Source organism: Lactuca serriola, chromosome 5, assembly GCF_051521515.1.
Source record: "Lactuca serriola cultivar US96UC23 chromosome 5, Lser_US96UC23_V15, whole genome shotgun sequence".
NCBI classification, from domain to species: Eukaryota; Viridiplantae; Streptophyta; class Magnoliopsida; order Asterales; family Asteraceae; genus Lactuca; species Lactuca serriola.
The window spans coordinates 331,885,498-331,892,700 of NC_136412.1; the positions used below are offsets into that span (position 1 = coordinate 331,885,498).

A 7,203-nucleotide genomic window follows, 5' to 3' on the forward strand; every position below is an offset into this window, starting at 1 on the left:
AATAAATGGAAAAATCCAAAAATTCTTTTTTTAAATGTTATTTTCGGAACTTGAATTAACTAAAAAAAATATAAAAAAAATAAAAAAAAAAATCCGTTTTTTTTTTTGAAAAATACGTGAAATATTCTAAATAGAATATTTCACTGACATATTCTAAAAAATAATTTTAAAATGCAAAATAAATGGAAAAATCTAAAAATTCTTTTTTTAAATATTATTTTCGGAACTTGAATTAACTAAAAAAAATAAAAAAAAATTAAAAAAAATAAAAAAAAAATTCTGTTTTTTTTTAAAAATACGTGAAATATTCTAAATAGAATATTATACTGTACATATTCTAAAAATAATTTTAAAATGCAAAATAAATGGAAAAATCAAAAAATTCTTTTTTTAAATATTATTTTCGGAACATGAATTAACTAAAAAAAATAAAAAAAAATAAGCAAATGCGTCTCACGGTCTCACAAAATATAAGTGGTCTCAAATGAACCTAACCCTATATATATATATATATATATATATATATATATATATATATATATATATATATATATATATATATATATATATATATATATATATATATATATATATATTAACCTAAAATAACAAACTATATTTTTTAAAGAGTAATATTATATAAACAAATACTGAGAAAAAAATAGTAACTTATGCTAAACAATAAGATAAAAATCTTTCGTACACTATCTTTAATTTCTAAAATCAAAACGAACATTTAAATATTTTAGTTTGACAAATTAGGAATTTGAGAAGTTTTAATATGAACTCAATTGTTTAATAATAGTTAATTTAACATATACGATGGGAAATTAAAAACTAATTTATCCTTGCTTTTCGTAACTTTCTTCATACTTCCGTAGCTATTGATCTGATTATTGTTGGTTAGTTTTTACGAATGATGTGATTATTTAGATAAGTGTTTTATTTCAATAACCATTACAGCTGAAATTTAACTAGAATAAGGTTGATATAACTTAAAGATGCAGCAGTTTTTCATGCTAATATTGATAAAACCGATCCTTAAAGATGCAGCAATTTTTTATGCTAATATTGATAAAATCGATGTTAAATTTTTGTTAATTTGTAGCTGTGTATGTCAATAAAAATGAGTTAATTACGAGATAACAGGCGCATTTTATTCTTTATCGAAATTACAAAAAAGGTATTGTTCTTCCAGGCATTTCATCAAATACATAGGGGACGAACCAAACACAAAAGCACATTACACCAAATTCATATAGAACATCCTGGACTGTGGATTTTTTTAACCAGATATCTCAATGGACTTCACATCGGGCTTCTTCACTTCTTCTTTGGGGATAGTAATTGTGAGCACTCCGTTTTCCATGGCTGCTTTCACCTGATCCATCTTAGCATTCTCCGGCAACACGATGCCAAGTATCCTTTTTATCTTCTTTGGGGATAGTAATTGTGAACCTTCTTGTGAACTTCCCGCTGCTGCGTTCCACACGATGCCAAGTATCCTTTTTATCTTCTTTCTCGACATTTCTCTCACCACTGATTTGAAGTATCCTGTCGTCCTCCACCTCCACCTTCACTTCTTCTTTCTTGATCCCAGGAAGATCGGCTTTAAACACATGGGCTTCTGGGGTTTCCTTCCAATCCACACGGGTGTTTACCAACGCGGAGGTTTCTCTCGAGACATGATCAGACGAAGATGAAATCGGGAAATCTTTGAAAGGGTCCCAGATGTCGAGTGAGAATGGATCGAAGATGCTGCTTCGTCGGCCACCGAAGAAACTTGGAATGATCGACATCTTCTATGTTTATCTGACACTGTTGCAAGAAGAATTCGCTTAGTTTGATTTGTTGGGATTTTTGCTGATTTTGATTTGGCATTTGTTAATGGGTTGGGATTATATATTATATGCTTAAGAGATGACGAGAACTTTCTGGATGGCTCCTTACGATCGATAATCGTTTGCAGGCTTGGAGAAACTAGAACCTTCTCCATTCTTCCGTTGCAACAGGAAGGGGAAGCTTTGCAATACTTCTATCGAAAAAATTATATAAATAGTCCTGCTATTAAAAGTCAAAAAGACAAAAACTCAGTCTTTTGTAAATCGTTTAACAAATATAGTCCATGTTGTTTCAAAATTTGCATGATTATGTTTGCTAATACAGTTAGTTTTAGTCCCTTGAGGATAATTTGGTATTTTCAAACATTAAAGACCCAGTTTGTGACTCTGGGAAAAATAGAAACCATTTATGTAATTTTGTCTGCATTCAGCTTTTTCACAGTTTTATTTTTTAAAATATCATTTTGAAACATTCATTTTGGACTTTGAAAAAATTTATTTTTACTCACTTATTTATTAAATTTTCATGTTTATCAACTCGTAGTAGATATTATTTAATTTTCTATAATAACTTTTGTTAATCAACCTAAAAAAAATTAATTTTTTACATGCTTAATTTTCTATAGAACTTCCACTCGTTATTCTTTTTAAAAATACTTATTTGTTTTTTTATACATGTATCGGTTTAAATTTGAATTTTTTATGTTTCGACGTAATTTTTTTTACGTTTTTGTGCTTAATTTTATGTATGTTTCCTACGTATTAGTCGGATCACATATAATAACATTTGTCCGTTAGCTTAAAAAGAACGTATATATTTGAGTTTGTCTACATTTTGACATATTATTATTATTATTATTATTATTATTTACTTTTTATGCTTAATTTTGTCTACGTTTCATACATATGAATCGGATCACATAAAATAATTTTTGTTCGTTAACTTAAAAAACTAATTTTTACATGCTTATTTTTATCTATTTGTATTTGTTAGTATAACTTCATAGTTTCAATATAATTTTTTTACTGAAAAGATGTATCCCATTCTTTGTGCATTGTATTCTTGTTGGGAAAATGAGGTGCACTGGGTGGCACCACACCTTTCAATTTAAGTGATAGTATTTTTAACTAATGATTAATATTTTATTTTACAAAATTTTTAAACACTATTATAGCGTTATTTGTTTTCTTATAACTTTTTAAAACTTTTTTTTTTGATTTTTTTTTAAAGAACCTTTCTAAAACTTATTTTGCATGTATTTTTACAACATATTTCTTTTACAAATATTTTTAAATATTTTTTACAACCTATGAAGGTTTAAAAATGTAAGAAAATATTTAAAAAGTTTGAAACGTCAGTAAATGTGTTTAAAATATTACGATTACTTTTTAGAAAATTTAAAAAAAGTTTCAAAAAAAGTTTTTAATAACTTATATGTTTTTAAATTTAATTACATTTTTTATAATTTTTAAAAACTTTAAAACTTTTTTACTTATAATTTTTCAACATTCTTAGGTTGTAAAAAAATTTAAGACGGTTGTAAACTAGTTTAAAATGGTAAGTAGAAAACTTAAAAATGTTGTAAAAATGGTGTAAAATAAGTTTAAAAGGAGTTTAAAACGTTTAAAAAAAGTTATAAGAATTATTAAAAAAAATATAAAAGATTTGTATTTTTTTTAAAGTTGTCAGATAATTTGTAAAAAAGTTTGTAAAAGATGTTTAAAAAAATTGTAAAAAGTCTATAAAAATTTACCTAAAACAAAACTAATTCGAAAACCTAATAACTAGGTTGATCATCTTTCAAAATATGTTTAAAATCAAATTAAAATTTAAAAAAAAAAACCATAAAAAAAAAAGAAAAAAAATTTAAATAATAAAAAAATATAAAAAAAAATTAAAATATTTCTATATAATAAAACTAAAGATAAGTAAAAATCAATAAATTAATAAATATAATAATATATAGGGCGTATTCGGTAAAATTAGCTGGTAGCGGGTAGCGGATAGCTTGTAGCGTTTTGTTAAACGCTACATGAAGTAACATTTGGATTTGGAGCATTTTGTTTAAACTAAACGCTAGAAGCTTGTAGTGTCGAACGAGCCTTTCTGTTCAAAACGGAGTGTTTTGTTAAACGCTAGAAGCTAGAAGCTCTCAAACGCTCTATGCCGAATACGCTCATGATAATATTATTTGAAACTTAAAATATCCGACTTAAAAAAATATATAATCTAATCTTATATTAAACCTAATAAAAAAAACTAATGTTTAAGGGATGAAAACTCAAACAATGTAGGAGAGTTTCAATGTAAAAAAGGTTTGATTTTGAATAGTTGCATTTGTAATTATTTAGCAACACCAAATTAAAAGGCAACGCTCTGTGTAGGATAGAAGGTATGTTGTTGTTGTTTTTTCAATTGTGTTTTCTTTTAATTTTTCTTGTATTGATCTACAAAAATAGGATGTTATAATGCACGAATAAATTAATATTTTCTGTTAATTTTTCTGTCAAAGAAGTCTTCGGTTTAGGGAATTGTCATAAAGCATAATTCTAATTCCATCAAGTACAACAACTTTATAAAGCATAGAGGCATGGATAGGAATTTTACATTGCTATTTTATAAGCTTAGAATAAAGTATATTTCTATTTTTTTGATGCATCCCGTTATGTAGTCCATAACATTGTTGTCCTTTTTTAATCCCTTTTGAACCTACAATTCACAAACAATGATGATCAAGGAAGAAGATAAGTGATAAAAGAAAACTATTTACAGTGAATCAATGGAATTCTTACCTTTTCTTGAAATCTGTAGGCACAAAGAACAAATGTGGATATAATTTACATGCAATGAAAGCAGGAATTACAGCATTGAGCCCAAACTTTCGTGCCTGAAACTTGGAAATTATGCTTTTAATAGAGCGAATTTTATATGAAAAAAAAGAGTAATTGATGCTTAAAAGAGAAATTAAGATCATTAAGTAAGTAAGATCTAGATTATTTACAACAGTTATAGGATTTGCAATCAAGAATGTAACCTAATAAGCTAAGACCTTAGTTTACATGGAATATATTGCCATTTTGTGCTATGTCATATTGCCATTAAGGGAATGATACACCTAAATGGTTATTATATAAATGAGAATATTTCAATAGGTAGTTCTTCTATAGGAAATAAACTTCAAACTTATAATCCAAAATGATTTAAACTTTTAGTAGTTAAATATTACCATGATTGAAATAAAGAAAATTATAGCTGCTACCACCTCCACGCATCACCAGCAATCCATGTCACAGTTCTTGCACATAAATCCAACAATTTTACCCTTTTATAGTTTCGCCTACATACAAATCCATACCACACATGTGAAGTTTGAGCTATATACAAATCTGAATCGGATTAAGTTTTACCTGTAGTTGCTTCATCTCTCTTAACCAATTTTCTGCTTCTCATAAAACGTTCAAGACCTAAAAAAGGGAGGGGTAGGGGTACCCATAGTCAGAATGGAACACATGATTGAAACACACACCATAAAAATAGGGAATTTGAGATCATAACCTTATATTTTTCACTAATGTCAATATCTTCATACTTCAGAGATGTTGCAGCCACCCTGTAGGCACAAATAAGATGAAGCAGATGGTATAAAAATGCACGTTTTTATGAGTGCAACTTTTTTGCTCTTCTGATTTCTTTAAATTCAATAACTTAGTAATTTAGCTTATTAGGCTTAAGGAATTCAAATATACACATTTTTTTAGTAGGAAACATTCTCAGAGATGAAGTAAAATATGGTATAATCGACATGTAGTCACTGGAAGCTTGTAATTTTGTTAATTTCATAAACACGAAAATCTCAAATATTACCATAACATGTGATTCAGGAGTCATTTCCTGTATTTTTTTTAATATCAATTTCTTGTAATTAGTATTACCTTACCCAAATAAGTTAATAAAAAACCATAGCCATCTAACCAAAAAGGCTATAATATGTTAATCAAAGAAAGTTTGAAATTTAATCAGGAAACCAAAGAAGGCAAATGTTACTGAAACTAGGGGTGTAAACGAGCCGAGCCGAGCTCAAGCCTGACCAAGCTCAAGCACAGCTCGTTTAATTTTGAGGAAGCTCGAGCTCAATTCGAGCCTTAAAATGAAGCTCGAGCTCGGCTCATGAACAACTTAGTGGGCTCGCGAGCCTAATCGAGCCTAAACGAGTCTCTATGTATATATATATATATATATATATATATATATATATATATATATATATATATATATATATATATATATATATATATGTGTGTGTATGTGTGTGTGTGTATGTACGTATGTATATATATATATATATATATATATATATATATATATATATATATATATATATATAGTTCAAATAAAAACATATATTAACGTAAAAACACTATTTTTATGTTATTATTCTGCAATGAATTTTATATCAACAACTTTATGTCATTACTCTACAATGAATGAAAGAATAGTCACACAGGTTAAAACTAAAATTAGAATTTACTAGAAAAATGCACATACATAAATTTATAGTAGAATAATAACATTCCAATGAATATATGAATATTGAAACGTTAATATTCATATTAGAATTACTTCAACAATACACATATACAACATTCATTAAATAATAACAACATAAACATATTGTTTTTACGTTCTCACACTATTTACTGTTTTTATTTGAACTTACTTCTCTCTCTCTCTCTCTCTCTCTCTCTCTCTCTATATATATATATATATATATATATATATATATATATATATATATATATATATATATATATATATAGGCTCGTTTAGGCTCGCAAGCCCATTAATTGAGGCTCGACTCGAGCTTGCTTAATAAACAAGCCTCATATTTAGGATCGAGCTCGGCTCAGGCTCGTTTAATTTGATCTCAAGTCGAGCTTTTAACGAGTCCATCCCGAGTAGCTCGACTCACTTACACCCCTAACTAAAACCTATGACCAATTTTATACAAGAAACTTACAATTCTCTATACTCCTTAATGACATCGAAATCAAAATCTCTTTTCATTCCTCATTTCTTCAATTTCTCTGGAAGAACGTCACTGAATCAGTAACTATGGTGATGAAATTAGAGTAAAAGAAGAGAAGTGGTTTACATTAAAAATGTGTATGTATATGAATATGATATTAGGAACAACCAATGAACGGATAGGTGAGGTTTAAATTTCCAGCATCTTCAATTATGTCATATTTCAATACTAAATAAAAAGGTTATTTGGAGGCATTTTACAACAATAAGCAAGGTAATGTCATGCATGTATTTGGGACTTGTCAGTTATAAGAACATCATCCTCCAACTTGGGTG

The 7,203-nt window shown here is 27.3% G+C and overlaps 1 pseudogene; it reads right to left on the bottom strand.

The window, feature by feature from the left end:
* Positions 1-1,135: 1,135 nt before the first annotated feature.
* LOC145055220 (17.3 kDa class I heat shock protein-like) lies at positions 1,136-2,035 on the bottom strand (annotated as a pseudogene).
* Positions 2,036-7,203: the final 5,168 nt, after the last annotated feature.